General features: G+C 45.2%; 1 protein-coding gene and 1 long non-coding RNA gene across 3 annotated transcripts in view; one reads left to right on the top strand and one right to left on the bottom strand.

The window, feature by feature from the left end:
• Positions 1 to 22952, bottom strand: part of KCTD1 (potassium channel tetramerization domain containing 1) — a 217301-nt gene that overhangs the window by 116599 nt on the left and 77750 nt on the right. The gene's annotated exons all lie outside the window — the stretch shown is intronic.
• LOC138844036 (uncharacterized) overlaps positions 1 to 22952 on the top strand; it is a 94277-nt gene that overhangs the window by 6972 nt on the left and 64353 nt on the right. For both annotated transcript variants that reach the window (XR_011379377.2, XR_016214089.1), the window contains exon 2: positions 3190 to 3293. This is a non-coding gene — a long non-coding RNA (uncharacterized LOC138844036). The remainder of the gene's footprint in view (positions 1 to 3189; positions 3294 to 22952) is intronic.

Raw genomic sequence — 22952 nt, 5'->3', positions numbered from 1 at the left:
GAGGACTTGGACTATGAGCAAAACAGAAATAGCTTAAGAAACAGAATATTCTCTTCCTGGGCTATTGAAAGTAGGGGTGCAAATTTGTGTCTTAGAAGAAATGAGAGTAGGTTAAGCCTCCACCTGCAGTGCCAGCATCCCACATAGGCACCAGTTCGAGTCCAGCTGCTCCACTTCCCATCCAGCTCCCTGCTAATGGCCTAGGAAAGCAGTGGAAGTTGGCCCAAGTGCTTGGGACCCTTGCATCTGCGTGGGAGACCTGGAAGTAGCTCCTGGCACCTGGCTTCTAATTGGCCCAGCTCCAGGATTGTGGCCATTTGGGGACTAAACCAGCGATAGAAGACCTCTCTTTTGGTCTCTCCCTCTCTCTGTTTTTAACTCTGTCTCTCAAATAAATAAATAAATCTTTCAAAAAGATAAAGAAGAAAAAAATGAGAGTGAAGAATTTAGAGACAAAAGAAGTACCCACAAATCCAACCCAACTAGAAGGAGATGCTTTCTATTGAACCTTTGGTTTGCATTACCTATTTTTTTCCTTTGATTCTTTCTGAAACAAGTACAAGTGCACGTTCATGCATGTGCGCATGTGTGCGTGCATATACACATGCACACACACACACACACACACCAGGTCAAACTTAACACAGTGATTGACAGTTTAGTGTCTAATTAGTGTCTAATTGCCACCTGGTAACAGTAATTTTTGATCTTTGCACCTAATAATCACAAGTTTCCTAGCCTATTTTAAAGGTAAATAATGTGCATGAGGGATGTCATTTTCTATAAGTAAATTGTGCTTTTATGGTCCATAAAAGTGCTATAGTGCTATTTTTCTTTGTTCTAACATTCTGATAATGAAATTTGACTTGGTTAATAAACAGGTCAAATGTAAAGGTTGTCAAAGTTAAATCAAAGCTAAAATTAATGATGGTAGTCTTTCTTTATCTTTAAAGGGCATGTGGGATTGAAGTGGATGTTAGTCCTATTATTAAATAACATTTATTTCAATGTCATTGCAATACTAATTATGGTGGGAAGAGAGCCAAAGGTGTATGTTAATATGTTATGTAACAAATAGGTAAGGTGTTTTTAAAATAATGGAGTAGCTATTTATAATGGTCTTGGAATACAAAATATTCCTGAAAATAATTTGTTGTATTTCAAATAAAGTAGTCTGTTAAATCAGTAAAAGCAAAACAAAACAAAAATTTTATGAGTCACTTTATAGTCAAATGTTGGTATGAAAGTGTTATTGTCATATTTTTAATTGTCAATATCAATTAGAATAGCCATTTTTAAACTTGATACTGTATTAGAATAAGAGATTAATTTGAACATCTGGAATAAAATGGTTAAAAGGATTTTCATACAATTTGTAGGCATTATACACATTGTTTACAACAGCATTGGTACTTAGATTTGAGGAAAGAGAAATCTGACATATTTTAATGCCTTGATCCATTTAGAATAGCCTTTTAACAAAGCAATTAGGCAACATCTTCAAAAGCCCTGACAATATTCATATTCTTTGACCTAGAAATGACTTCTAGAGATTCATCTTCTTAAGAAATCTCTCTTTAAAGATGTTTATTACTTTATTTGAGAGATAGACTGACAGGAAGAGAGAAATTTCCATCCACTTGCTCACTCTCCAAATGCTTGCTATGGCTGGGGTCAGCTTTCTCTGAGATCTTTCTATCTCATTTTCTTTGTATTTGGTAAAGTTTGGTGTATTGCTTGTAGACCACTTGGACAAAGGAGTGTTACAGCATATGTCACAAGGTGTACTCTAGAGCTATATTTCAGCATGTCTTGGAGACCTACCTGTGTTGACAAAAGTTTAGAGCACATTTCTTGAATGAATGAAGGAGGATTTGGATTAGGATAGAATCATGTCTTCCCAGTGTGTCTATAGCAATGCCTGGTGCCATCTGAGGAATAATGATGGTGAAAGCAGAGAATCAGTTTTAAAGCTCATATGTCACTACCTTCATGACTTTGAGAAAGTTTAAGGTCCAGAGTTTGAAGCTCTAGATACAAGAAATTGGTATCTAGGTGTATCTCGGCAATTCACAGGACGTGCGGAGGAGTGGGTATCTACCTGCCCCGTGGCTGTTGCTAAATGAACTAAAAAAGAAGAAAAAATCCTCTTTTAAATACCCAGAAGCACTAACCCACATTTTGAACTAATTGACTTACTTTTTCTTAGGAAAGCTTAATTTAACTGATAGGGGCATATGGGTTTATCTGAATATTTAAGGAAGCCCTGGGATGGGTTTGTTCTATTTCTTTTTTTGATGCTGGATTTGCAGGCTCTGTGCCTGATGGAAGAAGACTGCCTTGGAGAGGGGCAGGCAAGCAGGAAACCTTGTGACCTAACCTCTCTATTCTGTCAGCTAAGGGTGCTGAGCCAGGGCACCCTTGCTGCTAGTAGTGTTTAGTCTCCCTGTGTCTCTCCTCCGATTAGGATACCACATGGGTCACATGTTGTCATTCCTCCAAATCCAAACACACTCCCCTGCTGCTGACTGCATTGTTGGTTTTACAGTCTTTTCTAGATGGCTCATTCCCTTAAATTAAAAAAGACAAAACAAAACTGTTGCTCGTCATTCTTCCCTGACTATAAAAGCAGTTAAGCGTTCATTGGCAAAGATTCAGAAAGTAGAGAAATCTAGAAAAATGTACCTGCATCATAGCATTTAGTGAGTGCTTACGGGGGTCTGGTCTTTGATGTTAACTCTCTCAGCTCCTCCTTAGGAGTATTTGTGAGGCTTGTTCCTCTTTTCCACACGTGTGGAAACCCAGAGAGATCCCATAACTTTCCCAGCATCACACAGCTAGTGAGGCTGGACTGAGAGCACACAAACTTTTTGAACGGTTCTCCAGTCCAGGCCGTTCTTGGTGCTTTTTTTCAGTGCCCAGAGAAAATCACTCTACATTTGGGTGTATCCGTAATTCCAAACACCTGATCGTGGATGCTGTGGTTTGAAGGTGCCATGTGTTGGAGACTTAATCCCCAAAGTTATATGTTAATGGCATTTGAGAGCTGGGACCTTTGAGGGGTGAATGGGTTATGGGGGCAGGATTAATCTATTCATGGATTAATGGATTAGTGGGTTAATGGGTTATCGAGGGAGTGGCTTTGTTATAAAAGCGAGCTGTCGTGGCATGCTTGCTCTGTCTCCCCAGGTGGTGTCCTGCAGTGCCTAGGCAGCCTGCAGGGAGCCCCCACCAGCAAGAAGGCTCTCTCCACATGTGGCCCCTCGACCTTGGACTTCCCAGCCACCAGAACTGTAAGAACTAAATCTATTTTCTTTATACATTTCCCAGTCTGTGATATTCAGTTATAAGCAATGGAAAGCAGACTAAGACAGTGGGTTTTTGGCAAATTCTGCCAAGCACAAGTTATGAGGCAGACAGGGGGCAGGCGCTGCATCTTTTGGGAGCCTGCGTCCCATATGAGAGTGCCTGGGTTTGATTCTCCATTCCAAATCTTGTCCAGCTCTCTGCTGAAGTGCCTAGGAGGCAGCAGATGATAGCCCAAGTACTTGGGTTCCTGCCACCCATATGTGAGACCTGGATGAAGATCTCTGTCTCTTTTTCTCTCCCTCTCTGTCATTCTGCCTTTCAAATAAATACATCTTAAAAAACAAAACAAACAAACAAACAAAATATAATGGAGAGAGAGAAGCAGCAAGACTCTCTGAGAACATACCTAGCCTGTGTTTGGGGAGGAATAGGCTCACATGGTCGACAGTTTTTCTTCTGTCCTTCTTGTGGTTATCTGACTTCAGTCTGCCATGGAAAAAAACAGGAACTCATTCTCCACCCGGCTCTGGGAAGTTGAGTTGAACTATTGCGGTTTGAGGATGAGCTCCTCTCCAGGCCTCTTTGCCATCCATATGGTGACATATAAAGTACAGCTTTTAAGTGCATGATTGCAGAAAAGCCCAGGAAAGTGCTTGCTATGGACTTATTCCCAGTTCTGTGGCATTTGGGATACTACAAGGGCTTTTTTGACCTTAGCACCATGCTTTGGCTACTTTGCATTCTAAATCACTATTTGGCATTCCTAGAATCGTTGGCTTTTAGATTTAGAACCCAAGGCAGAGGTTCGGAGCACATCAGAATCACTTGAGTTACATGAGGATCTGCTTAAAATGCAGATTCCCTGGCACCAACTCCCAAGATTCTAATGGAGTCGGTCATGGTTGTGGCCCAGGAATGTGCATTTTTCAGACACAGCTTAGACAATGCTGATACTAATCTGACCACACTACGGGAAACACTGCTTCAAAGCCTAATATAATTTATCAATCATTCCAAAAGATAATAAAATAATTCCTCCTTGCAATGATGACTAAACCATTTTGGGGCTGTGAATTCATCTGAGAACCGGGTGGAGGTCACGAAGCCGCCTTCAGAAGATGCACATGCATAGCCCACCTTGTCTGCCGTTTCGGGCACCAGAGTCAACGCTGATGCTAAAGCTCTACTCTCTGGTCTTCAGCACCACTTTGAGATGTTTCCTTCCCTGATCAGAGTGACAACACAGCTCCTTTCTTACTTGAGGTCCAAGTCCAAACTCCCCATCATCTTGCCTGGGTTCCCAACATTGTCCATCACATCTCCATCACAGGAGTGCAGTCCCCGGTGGGGGCGGAGGGACTCTGGAAAGAACAGTGTGGGAAAGTTCAGACCCAGGGAGGACCTGTGGCTGGAGTCCCCAGGACTGTGGTCCTCTCTGTAGCGTGGGGCTGAGAAGGTGTAAGCTCTTGGATGCTGTTGCTGCCGCTGCTGCTGCTGCTACTGGACTCCACTGTGAGATCCCTGGCCCAGGAGAAGGTGGATAAACACATCTGCGTTGGCTTGAGTATGGTTTGTGCCCTCCACCTCTTCATGTTGCAATTTCATTTCCATTGTGGTGGTAGTGGGAGGCGGGCCTTTAAGAGGGAATTTGGTCTTTAAAAGGGATTAAGCAACTTTCTCACAGGACTGGATTAGTTACCACAAGAAAGGGTTGTTGTAAAGTTGCATCTTTTCTGTATGGGTATGGGCCTGCCCTCCTGCTTTCTACCTTGACTTGGAACGAGAGGCCCTCACCAGTGCTATGCTCTTGGACTTCAAAATAAACTTCTTTCCTAATCAGTCACTCCATCTCGGGTATTTTGTTATGGCAACAGAAAACGAGCAAAAATAATACCAAAAGGGAAGCATCAGCACAGCAAAGGAGGGAAGGTGGGAGCTAGGGGTTAAGGGTGCGGAGCCTGCTGGGCCTCTCTGGGTGGACTCAGCAGGACTGGGGGAGTCTTTCATGGGACTCCCAGGGTTGAGCCTCTGGTGGGAGGAGCAGTTCAAGTGCCTGAATCTTGTTGGGCACAGCCCTAGAATACCAGCTTCCTTTCCAACTGGGAACTTCCTCCACTCCTCTCTGTTGATGTAAATTCTCTTGGTTCATTGAGGTCTAGCACAGCAGTTAAAACGTGACTTGGAGCACCCACATCCCCTGTGGGAGGGCGTTGGCTCAAGTCCTGGTTTCACTTCCAATTCTAGCTTCCTACTAATGCACACTCTGGGAGGCAGCAAGTAGGGCTCAAGTAATTCAGTCCCTGCCACCCATGTAGGAGGCGCAGATGGAATTCTAGGCTGTAGGCTTTGTCCTAACCCAACCCTGGCTATTGTGGGCATTTGGAGAGTAAACTAGCAGATGGAAGATCTCTGTCTCTGTCTTTCTTTCAAATAAAATACAAATACATTTTTAAAAATCCCACTTCTCCAAGAAGGTAGAATGCAGAGACCTTTCACTAAGCTGCATGGCCAAGCCCATGGCTGGTGTCCTGCACTGGACCGCATGCCTTCAGTTATGAGCTGCAGCTTCTTTGGGTTGCATTTGGCTTTTCTTCTTTCTCACTCCCTGGGGTTTCATCTCTGTGGGAGGCTTCGCACCACACAGTAAATTTTCTTACTGCCTATACCCTGGAATCACCAACGGAGTTTTTAAAAAACACCAGTCCCACTGAATAATTTTAAGAGAGAAATGTCAGCCTGTACCACCCTCCTAAAAAAAAAAAAAAGATAAAGGAAATATGGCAAAAAAATTTTTAAGTGCTTAACTTAAGGCATGGGAGGTTTTCTTCTTTTCTACTTTTGTGTGCACTGAACAGTCTCATAATTAAAAAAAAAAAAAAGTATCAATGCCAGGTCCCACTCAGACTCATTAAAATGAAAGTTCCTGTGGCCAGGCTGAGGTCTCTAGAGTCCTTCTACACTCTGGTTTTCTGTTATCTAATAACTTGTCCTTCTCCAGGCCTCTCCTAGACTGCATTGGTTTGGGGCATTGGCTGCATGTTAGAATTGCCTGGAAAAATTGCAAATAATAAGGATCCTTGAATCTTTTCTCTAGAGAACCTGATTGTAGGATGGGGTCTGGGCAGAGGGATGTTTCAAAGCTCCGCAGGGGATGCCCATGTGCAGCAGATTGAGACTCAAGGACAACTGGCATTTGCTGTTGGTGAGTAAAATGCACATGCTTTTGGATCAGCTCTGTGGTGTAGCGGGTGTGCCTGTATCCCACATGGGCTCTGGTTTGTGTCCCAGCTGCTCCACTTCTGATCCAGGTCCCTGCTAATGGCCTGGGAAAGCAGTGGAAGATGGCTCAAGTACTTAAGCCCTTGCACCCAGGTGAGAGACCCAGAAGCAGCTCCTGGCTCCTGGCTTTGGATCGGCCCAGCTGTGTTGCTGTGGCCATTTGGGGAGTGATCCAGTAGATGGAAGATCTCTATTTCTCTCTAACTCTGCCTTTCAAGTAAATAATATTTTTTAAAAAATGCACATTCTTTTCAATGCAAAAATTGATTTCTGGTAATCTGGGTTGCACAGATTTGGTTGTAAAGATACAGATACAAGGATGCTCTTGAAGCATTAGTTGCAATTGAGAATCACTGGATAAAACTTAACTTTAAAAGTTGTTGGTAAATAAATTGTATCGTCTATAGAAGAGAACATTAGCTGTGGATACAGAGAAAAGCATAGATCTGTAGGTGCTTAATGGAATAGTCTCCAAGACATCTTATTAAACAAGTAAAGAACATTAATGGGGGCCGGCGCTGCGGCTCACTAGGCTAATCCTCCACCTGCTGCGCAGGCACCCCGGGTACTAGTCCCCATTGGGGCGCCGGATTCTGTCCTGATTGCTCCTCTTCCAGTCCAGCTCTCTGCTGTGGCCCAGGAAGGCAGTGGAGGATGGCTGAAGTGCTTGGGCCCTGTACCCACATGGGAGACCAGGAGGAGGCGCCTGGCTCCTGGCTTCAGATTGGCACAGCACGCCAGCCTTAGCAACCATCTGGGAGGTGAACCAATGGAAGGAAGACCTTTCTCTCTGTGTGTCTCTGTTTCTTTTTTTTTTTTTCTTTTTTAAATTTATTTGACATGTAGAGTTATAGACAGTGAGAGAGACAGAGAGAAAGGTTTTCCCTCCTTTGGTTCACTCCTCAAATGGCTGCTACAGCCGGCTCTGTGCCAATCCGAAGCCAGGAGCCAGGTGCCTCTTCCTGGTCTCCCATTCGGGTGCAGGGGCCCAAGCACTTGGGCCATCCTCCACTGCCCTTCTGGGCCACAGCAGAGAGCTGGACTGGAAGAGGAGCAACCGGGATTAGAACTCGGCACCCATATGGGATGCCAGTGCCGCAGGCAGAGGATTAACCAAGTGAGCCATGGCACCGGCCCTCTGTTTCTTTTTTTGAAAAAAAATTTCTTCTCCCTTATCTACTGATGGGATTCATTCTCATTATGAAGGTCTGTGTTTTATTTATTTATTTTTCAAAGATTTATTTATTTTATTTGAAAGGCAGAGTTACAGAGGCAGAGGCAGAGGCAGAGAGAAAGAGAGGTCTTCCATCTGCTGGATCACTCCCCAGATGACTGCAAGAAGCCAGGAGCTTCTTCTGGGTCTCCCCCATGGATTCAGGGGCCCTAGGACTTGGGCCATCTTCCACTGCTGTCCCAGGCCATAGGAGAGAGCTGGAACGGAAGTGGAGCAGCTGGGACGTGAACCAGGGCCCATATGGGATGCCAACACTGTAGCCGGTGGCTTTACCCACTAGACCGCAGCACCAGCCCTGCTGCTCTGTTTCTAATCCAGCTTCCTGCTAATGTGCCTGGGAAGGCAGCAGAAGACCAGGATGGAGTTCATGGTTCCTGCCTTGCTGTTGTGGCCATTTGAGAAGTAAACCAGCAGATGGAAGATCTTTCTTGCTTGCTCTCTCTTTCTCCCTCCCTCTTTCCCTCTCTCTTTCACTCTGCCTTTCAAAATTTTTTTAAGCAAAGAAAAGTGTTAAGTCTAGTTGCTGAGAAGAACTGACATTATCTGTTCATATTCTACAAATGTGAATGCATTGGATAAAAGCAAACACATGAAAGCATTTACATTTAGGGGAAAGAAGTGGTATTGAGATTTAACTTCTTATATTCTATATATTGGTATTGTTGCCTTTTGCATGATGGATATGTGTTCCCTTACTATTTATTTAATAGAAAATAGGTCCATATGCTGATACCTCTGAACTCTGTCCCTGTGGCCTTCATTGCTCTGCTGAGTGGCTCACATCATCAGGTGCCCTGGTTCCATTTGTTTGCATGTCAAAGAGATCCTCCAAACTTAACTAGCTTAAAACCAAAATAATGATCTTCACACTACTTTCCTACATTTAATGAACCCACCCTCCTTTCTAGAAGTTTATGTCATAGGGTGGGTCACATCCAAACTTTTCTAATGGAAACTGCATTGCTTGCAACAGATCTGTCAAGCCAAGTATTCATTATATGACCAGTGGCTACAACCCATGTGACCAAGGGTGGGTCCCATGATAGATTAGGCTACCCAGAAACTTGGATTGAAACTCATGACACAAACAGTCTCTCTAGGAATTAGGATGAGAAAACAGTGAGTAGTGCAAAGGACCCTGGGAACAGCCCAGTGCTGCTCCTGGTGTGGACTCTCACTGAGGGTCCACGGGCTGGGGGAGGGAGAGGGGGATGCTCTCTGATCGGATCCACTTTCCAGTCTCATTCCCAGGGGCCCTGACCCTCCTACAATTCCAACTTTGAGTGTCAGTGAGGTTCCACTTCCATGGTAATCCCACGACCTCCCTACACTGAATCACCCCTGACTTAGATTTCTCTTGCTTACAACCAAGAGACCCTCACTATGTCCAGCTCTCAAATCTCAGACTCAGTGAAAGGCACCACAATCTATCCTCTACCCATAAAGACTGAAACCTGGACACCACTCCCTCTTCCTCCTCCTTCAAGCTCCTCCCCTCCACTTCTACAGTTCTGACTCATGAGTTGTTTTAAAGCCATCTACTATGTCTTCATCCAAACGTGCATTAACTGTGTTTCCCGTTGTATTAGTCTTCTCAGGCTGCCATAACAAAACACTACAGGCTGAATGGCTTACACGACACATATGTATTTTCTCACATTCTGGAGGCTCCAAGTTCAAGTTTAAGGTGCTAGCAAGGCTGGTTTCTGGTGAGGCTGCTCTTTCTGGCTGTAGATGGCTGCCTTCTCTCTGCATTCTCACATGGCCTCTCTTTTTATAGAGGAGTTCCTACCTCATCCTTTTGACATCATTTAGTCTTAATTATCTCCTTAAAGATGCTGTCTCCAAATAGAATAACACTGGGGTTAGAGCTCCACAATATGAATTTGAGGAGGCACAGCTTAGCCATAACAGCCTCTAAACCTGCTTCTCCTTATTTATTTCCTTTCTCTCTCTCTCTCTCTCTTTTAAAGATTTATTTATTTGAAAGTCAGAACTACAGGAGGAGAGTGAGAGACAGAGAGGAAGAGAGGTCTTCCACCTGCTGGTTCATTCCCCAAATGGCCGCAAAGGCAGGAGCTATGCCAAACCAAATCCGGGAGCCTGGAACTCCATCCAGGTCTCCCATGTGGGTGGCAGGGGTCCAAGTACTTGGGCCACCTTTTGCTGCTTTACAATGTGCATCAGCAGGGAGCTGGACAGGAAGTGCAGCAGCCAGGACTTGAACTGGTGCTCAAATGGGATGCTGGTATCCCAGGCAGCTTAACCCGCTGTGCCATAATGCCAGCCTTTTTTTATTTTTTTCTGCCTCTGCAATGCTTCCAACTAAAAGCTCTGTAGTTGCCTTCACTGCTCCCTCATAGTCATGTCTGCTGTGTCCCATTCAGCTCATGCTCTGTGGTTCAGAGGCATCACGCTAACCCAGGCCACTCCTGCTGTTCAGTGTTGCAAGGAACACAGCAGAGGGCAAGAGTGGAGGCAGCACCACCCATGAGAGAGTGAGCAGGCTTAAAACGTGTCCTGGCTGTTCTGTTCCTTCTCCTTGGATGTGATGCCTTCGGATCCTCTAACTTGGACTACTTGCATAGAATTCTATTCTTTGAAAACCAACATGTGTTCCTGCCTACTCCTTTAGTGGGGCCCACCACTCCCCAACACCCAGTGCACCCTTCAGCTACCAGAAGTCAGAGTTTCCTTGAGAGAAGTTATCTCTCATGCATACCGTGGCTCATGCTCCCTTGGCCCGATCTTCTCTTCATGCCCTTGATTGACGACTGAACTCCCAGAAACCTTTTGGAATGAATTCCACTGTTACGTCTTCTGGGAAGCCTTCCCATGGCTTCAGAAGCCTCTGGCATCACTTCCTCTAAAGTAAGAGAGTAAATGCATGGCTGCTGTGGTGGCACAGAGAGTTAAGCTGCTGCCTGCAACACTGGCATCCCCTGTGAGCGCCAGTGGGAGTCCAGGCTGGTCCACTTTCTATCCAGCTGCCTGCTAATGTGCCTGGGAAAGCAGAGGATGGCTTAAGTGCTTGGGCCCCTGCCACCCATGTGGGAGACCCTGATGAAGTTCCAGGCTCCTGGTTTTAACCTGGCTCAGCCTTGCTTGTTGTGGGCATTTTAGAAGTAAACCAGCAGATGGAACATTCTCTCTCTCTCTTCCTCTCCCTCTCTCTCTCCCTCTCCCTCTCCTTCTCTCCCTCTCTCCCTCTCTCCCTCTCTCCCTCCCTCCCTCTCTGTAACTTTACCTTTCAAATAAATAAATAAATAAGTCTTTAAAGAGGGAGGGAGAGAGGGAGAGAGAGAGAGAGAGAGAGAGAGAGAGACAGAGAGACAGAGAGACAGAGAGACAGAGAGACAGAGAGTAGTGGTTAAGTACATGGGTTCTGGCATTAAGCAACTTGGATTCAAATTCTGACACTGCTGCTAAAGTGTAGCGTAATCTTGGACAAGATCTTTCACCTTTCTATGCCCCAGCTTTCATTTGCAGAAGCGGGGAATGTTGTGAGGGATCAATGGGCTAATATGGGTGAGGTTCTGAGAAGAGTGCCTGGCACACTGCCAAGTGCTCAAGCTGCATTAGCAATGGTCATGCTCCTGCCACCATACCTCTTGCACCCACCACAGAACTGGGGATCTTTCTATCTCCACTCAAGTCCTCCGAGGGACCTGCTGAGACTTTGTGGCAAATCCCCACACGTTGGACAGACATGTTTTTAGCAACTGCATATATTATAATTGCTGATTTTCTCCTTCGGTTTCATTAAAAGAGAGGGACTTGGTGGTGATGACTTTGTATTCACTTTGCCTAGCACAGTGACTGGCACATACAAGATATTCCCTAGATAATTGTTGTATTACTGCAGCTGTGAATTCACTTGCCTATACCATCCATTAGGCTGAGTGCTCCTTGTATCCATCTCAACTCCTCATAAAAGGAGAGGTGGTGGGGTGATGAGTTAAACTGAATACGGCCTCTGAGCCAGGCGCCCCCATTAGAATCAGGCAGTGCCGCTTCCTAGCTGTGCAACCTTGATTAAGTCACTTTTCCACTTATCCCAGTGAGCTCGTGCTGTGGTCCCAGCCTGGACTCCGGCTTCACTACAGTGCACCTGCCATCTGAACTGTGAAGATGCACTCACAGCCTGGACTCGGCTTTAACCCGCTGTGCCACGGCACCAGCCCCCCTCAGGTTATCTTTCTATACCATGCCAAGGACATGAAGTAGTTCTCTTCCTTTTTGTTTTTAAAATAGAAGGACTGAGATTCCCTCCTTGAAAATCCCAGTGCAGCACAAGCCTCCCCAGAATGTGCTCTGGGGAGATAGAGAGCACCAGTCAAGGATGCATCATGGGCTCTATGAAAGAGTTTTCCTGTCCGCTGACAAGAAAGTAACTTGCACTTCTGTTTTCAGTGACTTTCACTTTGTGGGCATTAGTTTGATTCCTCTGAGTTCCAATTTACTTTTCTGGATGAATTAGGCTGTCTTTACTTTGCTGTTTGATGCTTGTGTGGGGGGCGAGCATGCTTTGTTTCCAGAATTTCTTCCCTGTGGGATGCTAAAGTGCTAATGCCAATTTTTTATTTTTTCTCAAAGAAGGATGGGCGAGTCAGATTTAGTACTAAGGATTAACTCAGCAGTGCTTGCTAAACTCTTTGAAATCATTAGATAAAAAGCAAAAAATGGATCTGTACTAAGAATAGATATCATTGCTATTTGTGTTAGGATTATGGGAATTTGCCATTCCAAGAGTATATTATTACTGGATGGGTAAATTTTTTCTGGATTTATGATGTTAAGTTTGATTTAGGAAAAATGTGCTTCTTTCACAAGTATTCTTTACATTTCTTACCCAAGAAAACATTCAGATCTTGGTAAAGTCTCAGCCCTGTGGGATATTCTATTTCTTCATTCTCTGCCCAGTGCCTATCACAATGCTCACAGTAGGGACCAACAACCATTTGTTGAATGGACTCAAATCTAATGGCTGGCCATTTTGAAATGCTGTCAAATAGCTATAATTAATTGTTTCCCCTTCAGCTAATTCATTGTAAGATTTGGACATTTTTGACGGGGGCTGCAATCATCCGAGGATCTTAGCGCAGTTTCTGCAGTCTGCCTGAGTAGGGAGTAGGAAGCCAGAGTCCACGAGGACAGCCGTGTCTGCCCGGCCTCCTGCCCTGTGTTTTCCCTGGCTGTGCTTCTATCCCACCAGGCCCACACCTGCACTGCAAAGGCATCACACCAATTCCACCCAGCTCATTCTGTCCCAAAACAAACAGAACTGGCCACCCCCAGTGCACTGCCAGGCTCTGAGCAGGTCAACAATTCACTGAGAAGACAACTTTGAAATGCTTCTGCCTACAGTGGGTGAGCATGGGCACAGAGATGAGATTTCCAGCCTGACAAATCCACCTGGGGAGTCTGAATTCACAGTGTGGGGAGGGAGTCTGTTCATGGGGCACCTGCACGAGCAGCCTGCCTGTCAAGAGCCATGAGGCTGGCACTTGGAGGTTCAACTTGACGCTACAGGCTCTGCAGTCTCATCTCAAAGTCGCAGCCCACACAACTGGCATTTCCCCTGGTGGCTGGGAGAACCATAGACAATAATCCCCGTGCTCTGTTTTGGAGGCCACATCTTGAAGGGGATATGAAAGGGATGCTGACCCACCCAGGCATTTGCTCATTTCTTCCCAGGAATCTGTGCCCCAGTGTTCCCTGGCTGGTTAAGTACAGCCTTGAGGGGAATATCGTAGAGGGTTACTCCCCAAGACAAGAGAGCAGGGGAGAGCTTTTACCTGCTGCAAGAGGCTCTCTGGCAGCTAAGGAAGAAAAAAGGGAAGGGACTTTGAGAGTCTCTTGCCGACTCTCTTATCCCCTAGTAGAGTCCAAATACTGATCAGTCTCCCCGATACTAGTTGTCTAGTATTCCGCAAATTGCTTTTGTTTTCAACTTTCATTTTATTTTAGATGCTGAGGGAGAGGGAGGGAAGGAGGGAGGGAGGGAAGGAGGGAGAGAAAGAGAAACAGAAAGAGAGAGAGAGATAGAGATCTCTTCCATCTGCTATTTTTCTCCCCAAATGCCTGCAGTAGCTGAGGCTGAAATCAGTAGCCTAGAACGCAATCCAGGTCTCCCATGGGGGTTGGCAAGGACTCAAGTACTTTGACCATCACCTGCTGCCTCCCAGCAAGTGCACTAGCAGGCAGCTGGGATCAGAAATGGAGCCAGGACTTGAACCCAGGCACTCAGATATGGGATGGGGACATCCCAAGTGTGTCTTTTTTTTTTTTTTAAGATTTATTTTATTTATTTGAAAGACAGAGTTACAGAGGGAGAAAGATGAGAGAGAGAGAGAGAGAGAGATAGAAAGAGAGAGAGAGAATCTTCCATCTGCTGGTTCACTCTTCCAGTGGCCCCATTGGCCAGGGTTAGGCCAGACCAAAGTCAGGAGCTTCAGCTAGGTGTCCCACACAGGTGTAGGGACTCAAATACTTGGCCATCTTCTGCTACTTTCCCAGGCACTTTAGAAGGGAGCTGCATTGGAAGTAGAGCAGCTGGGATATAAACTGATGTCCATATGGGATGCTGGCTTAACTTGCTATGCCACAGCACCAGCCCCCATGTGGTGTCTTAGCTACTACACTAACTGCCCACATCTACAAGTTACTTTTTAAACAGATAGAGGCAAACACCACCAAGGACTCAAACACCACCAAGGCCTCTATCTGTTAGTATATCTTCTAGAACAGGGGATTGGGATAAGAACCCCCCAGGCATTTCTTAGTTTTTCAAGAAATGTATTACTGTTTAAAAGATTGGAAAGTTGTATAACAATTGCTCTATCATAGGCAGGGGTGGTGTAGGAAAGGGGAACTTCCCTGGTTCTAGTACTTTTTTTTTTTTTAAGATTTATTTATTCATTTGAAAGGCAGAGTTACAGAGAGAGAGAGAGAGAGAGAGAGAGAGAGAGAGAGAGAGAGAGAATCTTCTATCTGCTGGTTCATTTCCCTGGGCTGGTCCGAAGCCAGGAGCCAAGAGCTTCATCCAGGTCTCCTACATGGGTGCAGGGGCCCAACCACTTGGGTCATTCTCCGCTGCTTTCCCAGGTGCATTATTAGGGATCTGGATCATAACTCAAACCAGCATCCATATGGAATGCTGACACTGCAGGAGGCAGCTTTACCTGCTATGCCACAGCACCAGCCCCTAGTACGTCTCTTAAAACATTGACCACAGCAAGTAGAACTGAATACACACCTGAAAGAGGATGTTTGAGATTTCTCCTAATCTCTGTGAAAAAGCAGTCTGCCCCTTTCTCTCTTCCTCTCTTCTTTATCAGAAGAAAAACAATAAAATCACACATTTTCAGGAAAAATATTTTTATGACATCAAAATCAAGATGATCAAGGCCTCAGGATTTTAAGTTAGCATATTTTAGATGTTTTTCCTCCATAGCTACTGGGCAATTCATTTCCTACCTGTTTCCTCTCTACTTAATGCAGCATGATTAACAGATTCCATAAAGTGAAGCCGAATGAAACTCCAGATACAGCAAAGGTAATATCAGTGGAATTATTAAGGAGGGAAGAGTGGAATAGTTAATGGATATAAATGAACCCAGCTCACATATTTTCCAATGCTTTTTCCCCTCATTTAACATAGAAAAGTGATTATTTATATAATCATTGTATTTTAAACTGTTATACTCTAATATAATACAAGTATAAAATAAAATAATTGACACAATCTGTTGAGGGCTTAACCAAGGCCAACACTCTTCTTGCCCCCCATTCATTTGTAATTCATTTGCTGCTACTGATAAACTTTTGATATCCAGCTCTGTGCACTGGAAGCAAAACACTGGAATCTCAACAGACCACTCTGATGTTTTCTTGTGCTGAATCCACCTTTGTTGGTACTGTTAAATCTCTAGGGGCCGGCGCTGTGGCAGAGCTGGTAAAGCCGCCACCTGCAGTGCTGCCATCCCATATGGGATCTGGTTCGATTCCAGGCTGCTCCATTTCCAATCCAGCTCTCTGCTATGGCCTGGGAAAGCAGTAGAAGATGACCCAAGTCCTAGGGGCCCTGCATCTGTGTGAGAGACCTGGAAGAAGCTCCTGGATCCTGGCTTTGGATTAGCACAGCTCTGGCCATTGTGGCCAATTGGGGAGTGAACCAGCGGATGGAAGACCTCTCTCTCTCTCTCTCTCTCTCTGCCTCTCCTCTCTGTGTGTAACTCTGACTTTCAAATAAATAAAGATATTTTTAAAAAATCTCTAAAGCTGCATTCCAGATGCATTTGCTTTGTAAAAATAAAGTGTCCCCCCTCCCTTTTTCTTTTCTTTTTTTGGTTTGGGCTGGAGGGGCACGAGAAGAGTTACTGTTTAAAATTCTAAAAAGGCAATTAGCCTGTGACTTGACCCCAGCGCCACTGCACAGGCAGAGCTGAGACACCATCAACCACAGCATGTAACTGAGCTTTGTCTGGTGTGCTAGAGTTTACAAGGCACTCTCCCAGGTACTATCTCATCTAAACTTCACAGCAACAAAAGGAGGGAGCACTATCATTATTTTCCACTTGACAGAGAAGAAAACTGAGGCCAACAGCATTTAAACAACCTGGCCCCAAATAACCCAGGTAGTAAAGTGCAGGGTTAAGGCTTTGATCCCAAATCCTGCACTCTCACTCCACTACAGCTGCCACCTAAAAACTGTAGAAGACACCGGGCTCGGAGAAATCCGCTAGTGCTTTAGGCAGAGTTTCACTCAGTAACTGATAAAAACCCACTCAGATCTCTTCCTTCCTGACAACTCACAGCTCAAATGTCAGGAACAAGAAACACTTCCTACCCCTCTCGCCTTTCTCCCGCCCCCGACCACACTCTTCTAGTCAGGCTGTCAGATTCTTCTTGCAAAGCATTCGGGACTCGAATCAGGGAGGTGGGGTGCACGCTGCCTGGATTCTCCTGACAGTGACACCTAAACTGCTACATTAATTGTTGAGGGGGAAGTCAGGGTACAGATTATTCACAGAGTGCAGATGATTCCCCACTCACCTGAGGTTATGAAATAGCTCCTCTAACTTGCTCTTAACCCTCTCCTGGCTCAGACTTGAAATCATGGACTGGAGTCAGTTTTAGACAGAAAGGCACCCTGCTTGTGAAATGATTCACTTCCAGTTTACTAAGAAACCTGGATCACCTCTGGAACCGAGACTAGCCAAAGCCATGTGCAGGCCAGAGTTATGGGGAAGTCAAGGGCTCTAGGCAGTGAAGTGTGCAGTGAGAACCTCACTTCTCTGTAACCAAAGATTCTTGACTACAATATTAAAGACATGTTTGTAAAAGTCATTGACTAGGGCCCGGCGCTGTGGGTGTAGTGGGTAAAGCTGCCGCCTGCAGTGCCAGTACCCTATGTGGGTGCCGGTTCCAGTGCCGGCTGCTCCACTTCTGATCCAGCTCTCTGCTGTGGCCTGGGAAAGCAGTTGGAGGATGGCCCAAGTCCTTGGGCCCCTGCGCCCACATGAGAGACCTGGCAGAAGCTCCTGGCTCCTGGCTTCGGATAGGTCCAACTCCGCCGTTGCGGCCATCTGGGGAATGAGCCAAAGGATGGAAGATCTCTCTCTCTCTCTCTCTCTCTCTCTCTCTCTCTCTCTCTCCCCCTCCCTTCCTCCCTCCCTCCCTCTCCCTGCCTCTCTGTAACTCTGCCTTTCAAATAAGTAAATGAATCTTAAAAAAAAAAAAAAAAGTAATTGGCCAGTAATACAAAGCAGACTGTATTCACATGCTAGATAGTAAAGCAACGAATCTCCAAATAGGGAGAGCTATATTTACTTTGGAATGACCCAGAAGGGCTTCATGGCAATGTGGAGGGGGGAGGCTTGGTATTACCCTTAGGGCAAGTTCTTGGTTAGGCTGTTGTCTATCTCACGTGAGAATGACACACAGAAAGCCATGTTCTTTTATCAGTTTTCCAAGGGAAATTTGGAGGAGAAAGATGCTTGGGAGGACCAGATGTGAGGAAAGGCAAAATCGGAGGAACACTGAAAAGAGCAGCTTCTAGAAAATGCTTTCATTAGAAGGAATCGAGTGAAGAAAAGCTCATCAGGGGAACTGGGCTGCAGCGTGCTCACTTCTGCTAATTTATTCTGAGACCTGTGACTTGAGGCCAAACCTTGCTGAGCCGGAGTTCCTTCATCTCTAGCATTAAAGATTTTCTATGATGCCAATGCCTGGACTTGAGTTCCTTCTTTCCCTAACATTAAAGAACTTCAGCGACTCCAGTGACTCAAGCCTTGGGGACAAGAGGCAAATGTGCTTCAGTTGACTGAAATGAGAAAACATAGAAAAAGGCTTTTCATCATGAGGGCCGTGTAACTCCCAGCTGTCTGAGGCACACCCTGCGTGTAACTCTAGTCTTCCTTAGAATGTTCTGTTACTTTCTGAGTAGTAGACGCTTCAAGTTATAGGAAGACCCTAGCATTCTAGGTGCACTCTGCTACACTTTGATCATGACTGTAGCCTTAGAAAGTCCCAGGATTACTTTCTGAGATGCCCCAGTATATTCTGAGTGTAACTCCATTTCCAAGGATGTGCAGTCATTACAGCTACGTGACTGTGAGGATGTCAATGTCATGCTCTGAGGATAACCCAATTACTCTGAGTTTGTTCCAGGCACATCCAAGGTTCAAAGGCTACTTTTTGCCAAAGAAACACCGAAATTCTTTACTTCTATTTCTTGTGTTTTTATTCGTAAATATACATTCTACTTAGCAGTTCTCAGCTTTCTTTTATGGAACACAATGGCTTAAAACTAAATTTCCAAGTAACCATTGCATATGAACTGAATTATTTCTCACTAGTTAGAGGACAGGGACTGAGCCTGCCTTTTTGCATTAACAAGAGCCAATGTTGTCCCTTGCACATAGAAGGCCAGTAAACACAACACATGCTACTGAATGCATGAACGGGTAAGCAAATGAAAGACAGGGCTCCAATTCTCCACACTTTGGAAAATGTCCATAGCCTTAACAAAGAGGAGGAATAATCAAGAGCACTCCGTAGTGCAGTTTTTAAAAATGCGCACATCTGGTTCAATGGATAGATGTAGACATGCCTGAATCATGTATGGTGATTATGTGTATTAACTAGAAGTCATAATATAACCATTTCTAACAAAAAATATTCCTTTGGAAGAGATCACAGAGTAGCAAGTATAAGCATTGCTAAAATGTGTATGTGGATGTATATGTAATATATTTGTGCACACATATACATATTTACATATGTAATATATATGCATATGTATGTAATATATATGTATACATATATAAGTAATATTCTGTATTGTCTCTTTAAACAATGACATACAGAGGAGTATTAGTATAGTAGCAAAGAAGAACAAATTAGCCCACTGAGTGACTTTATTCTAGTTGGATATGAAACAGCAGATCATGCTTAATTCTGTATCCATTTTTTAAAAGTTGAATCTCCTGCTAGTGGTAAAATTCTTTCTCCTTGGCACTATTACAGAATGACAAATGAGATTTTTTTCCATGTGAGAAAGTTACTTCAGGAAATTCAAGGGAAGTGAAAAGTCTCTGGCAAACCAGTACATGAGTCAGATTTTGCACAAGTTCTTGTTATCAGTTTTGGGTGGTATTTTATTAGGGCCAGAGTTATCAGATGGGCTCATGGGGGTAAACATCAGGATGACTGTGACAGTATGATTATCCCATTAAAACTGATCAGGATATGAAGTGCTTGGTTGCTTTTGGGTACAGGAAATGCAGCAAAGGACTTCCCTGAAATAGTTAGATTTGGAGGAAATTATTTTATCTTAAATACATCATTAAGTTAAAAGTTGATTTGCTAAGATGCACACTATGCAAATATCTTTTCAGCTAACTGGATAGATACCAGAGGTTCCAACCCTATTGGATTCAACAGCTCCTTATTGTCCTGCATAGATACCATAACCTAGCTAAAAAGATTGTGAGCTATAGGAGTAGCCAAATTCATAGGGACAGAGTAGAATTGGGGTTTCCAGGGGCTGGGGAGGAAGCAATAGGGAATTAGTGTTCAGTGGGCACAGAGGTTGAGTTGTGCAAGATGAAAAGAGACCTATGGCTGGTGGTGATGGGTACCCAACAAGGTAAATGTACTTAATGCTACTGAATTATACATTTAACAATGGTTAAGATGGGGGCCAGCATTGTGGCATGGAGGGTTAGGTTGCCACCTGCGACACTGGTATCCCACATTGGCACCAGTGGTACTCCACTTCCTATCTAGCTCCCTGCTAATATGCCTGGAAAACATTGGAAGATGGTCCAAGTATTTGAGCCCCTGCTACTTTGGCCTGGCCCAGCCCCAGCTGCTGTGGCCATTTGGGGAGTGAACCAGCAGATGGGAGATCCCTGCCTCTCAAATAAATACATTATTTAAAAGGCATTTATGGTGATGACCAAATACTGAGTAAAAATGTACTAGTTCAAGACCTTCAGATGGACAGACTTCTGCCATACTGCAGTTCACCTTCAAAATGTCATGGTCTCACAGTAAGAGAAGACAAGTGTGAGGTGTAATGAAGATCAAGACTCTTCCCGAAGGTTATTCTGCCAGTGATTTCATCGTAGATATAATGAAGTAACCTGAAATCCGCAGGGTAATTATGTTAGATAGCCTCACGTCATCCTTGATTCATTCCCAGCATAAAACCGTTTCTCCTGGGCTCTACAAGAAACAAGCTTGGCTAAGACAAGCAACCCCCAATTATAGTGATAGCTTTGCTGTGGAAAAAAATAAACGTGTAATTAAAATTTGCAGGTGCAACAATCCTGCCACCACGAACCATGGAGGAAATCTGTGAAATTATCCTGAGCAATTTTCTCCAGTGTAATTTGGAAATTAGCCCACCTGGAGACATAAACCCACAGTTTCCTCTGCCATTGTCTTATCGCTTTTTTTTTTTTTTTCCTAGCCTTAAATGCTGAGAGTCCTGTTGCAAAGAGAAACAGGTTTGAACAATCAAATCTCAAGCACCCGGGTAGAATATTTCAGAAGTCTGAATTCCAGGGCCACTGACTTTCACGGCGGCTCTAAAGACCATAAAACCCAACCGAAAGTACTGCAGGGCATGACTAACCTGCCAGCAAGGCACTGCCGAGCCCCGGCAATGCAGATACACGTGCAGGCTTGAACATGCTGAGCACCTTGCCAAAGCTCGCTCCCCAGAAGCCACGTGCGGCGTCTCCCAAGGACGCAGTGTGGTCTGAGCTCCGCTGGGGAAGCAAAGCCTGTTAACCCCAGACCCTGCGGCCTCCTCACTTTCCTCCTGGTCTCTTGTTCAAGTGGTGGAGGGAGGAGCAGGAGGTAGCCGCCAGAACAGAGATGCCAAATCCCAGGTGGTGCGTTCTGTTTCTGCAAGTCACTGTCTGTATGACCTGGGGGGTTTGCTCTCTTAGCCTGGGGCTTGTCTTCCAGCAAACAAGAGTCTTTATTTTGCTCAGATGCAAAGAAAAGACTCATCTATGATTCAAATGTTTGTACCTCTTGGAGACTGTGCTAGTCATCTGTCATTACGCTCCCCAAACTTACAAGGGAGTCTGGGCCACTCGGAAGCTTTAGAAGGAAACTTTATCTTGCTTCCTTCTCCTGCCCTGGCCAAATTGAATACAATTATCATTTGGCTGTTGGAGCTTCTGAAGCAGACCCAGGATACAGGCTGAAAGTGGCAGCTTTGAACCTTGCCATTGCATGGCTGGCTTCTATTTTATACTCGTACAAATCCGTACACATTGTAGACCTATGGACATGTATAAATGTACTGACGGAAGTATGCACACTACATACGCCTTGGCACTCGTGTAATCCATACTCCTTAGGACGTCATCACTTCCTTACTACCGGTCCAGTCACCTCATAGGTGTAAAGTGTAAAGTGTCCCTTTCAGATCCCTCCCCAGCATTCTGTACCTACATCTTTTTTATTTATTTATTTGGACAGGCAGAGTGGACAGTGAGAGAGAGAGACAGAGAGAAAGGTCTTCCTTTTGCCGTTGGTTCACCCTCCAATGGCCGCCGCGGCCGGCGCGCTGTGGCCAGCACACCGTGCTGATCCAAAGGCAGGAGCCAGGTACTTATCCTGGTCTCCCATGGGGTGCAGGGCCCAAGTACTCCACTGTACTCCCTGGCCACAGCAGAGAGCTGGCCTGAAAGAGGAGCAACCCGGAAAGAATCCGGCGCCCCAACCGGGACTAGAACCTGGTGTGCCGGCGCCACTAGGTGGAGGATTAACCTATTGAGCCACGGCCCCTGCCTGTACCTACATCTATGAGAGCACCCACCGCTGTGTATTGTGATGCTGTTCATTGTGGCATCTGACTGTGAGCTCCCTGAAGGGAGAACTGCATGGTTTATTGTTTTTTTCTCCTGTGATTGGAGTCAAGCACAGCACACAGTAGGAATTTAGTATCTGTTAAATGGGTAAGTGGACACTTGTGTGTATCAATTTTTTTTTTTTTTTTTTTTGACAGAGTTAGTGAGAGAGAGAGAGAGAAAGGTCTTCCTTTTCCGTTGGTTCATCCCTCAAATGGCCGCTACGGCTGGCGTGCTGTGACCGGCGTGCTGTGCCAATCCAAAGCCAGGAGCCAGGTGCTTCCTCCTGGTCTCCCATGGGGTGCAGGGCCCAAGCACTTGGGCCATCCTCCACTGCCTTCCCGGGCCACAGCAGAGAGCTGGCCTGGAAGAGGGGCAACTGGAACAGAATCCGGCGCCCCGACCGGGACTAGAACCCGGTGTGCCGGCGCCGCAGGCAGAAGATTAGCCAAGTGAGCTGTGGCTCTGGCTATCAATGTGTTCCAGCATTTTAATGCATTTTTTTTTTGCCCAGCTGTTTATTTAACTGTTTATTAATTTTATCACTTGCTTTTAGACATTCAAGAGTTATAGATGCTCCCGGTAAATACTTCAAACAATTCAGAAGTACAGTCAGTCCCCTGTGTCTGTAGCTTTTACATACGCAGACTGAACCAACTGTGAACTGTCGCTCCCCCTCTTCGTGGAGGAGCAACACAGGACCCTGTGCTGTTCTTTCGTCTGCTCGGCCCTCCCCGGGTTTGCTGCTGGTT

This window comes from Oryctolagus cuniculus, chromosome 10, assembly GCF_051225735.1.
Source record: "Oryctolagus cuniculus isolate XC-2025 breed Fujian yellow rabbit chromosome 10, ASM5122573v1, whole genome shotgun sequence".
In the NCBI taxonomy this organism is placed as follows: Eukaryota; Metazoa; Chordata; class Mammalia; order Lagomorpha; family Leporidae; genus Oryctolagus; species Oryctolagus cuniculus.
Note: the sequence above shows the minus strand (reverse complement) of the source record. Positions and strands in the feature narration are given on the sequence as shown.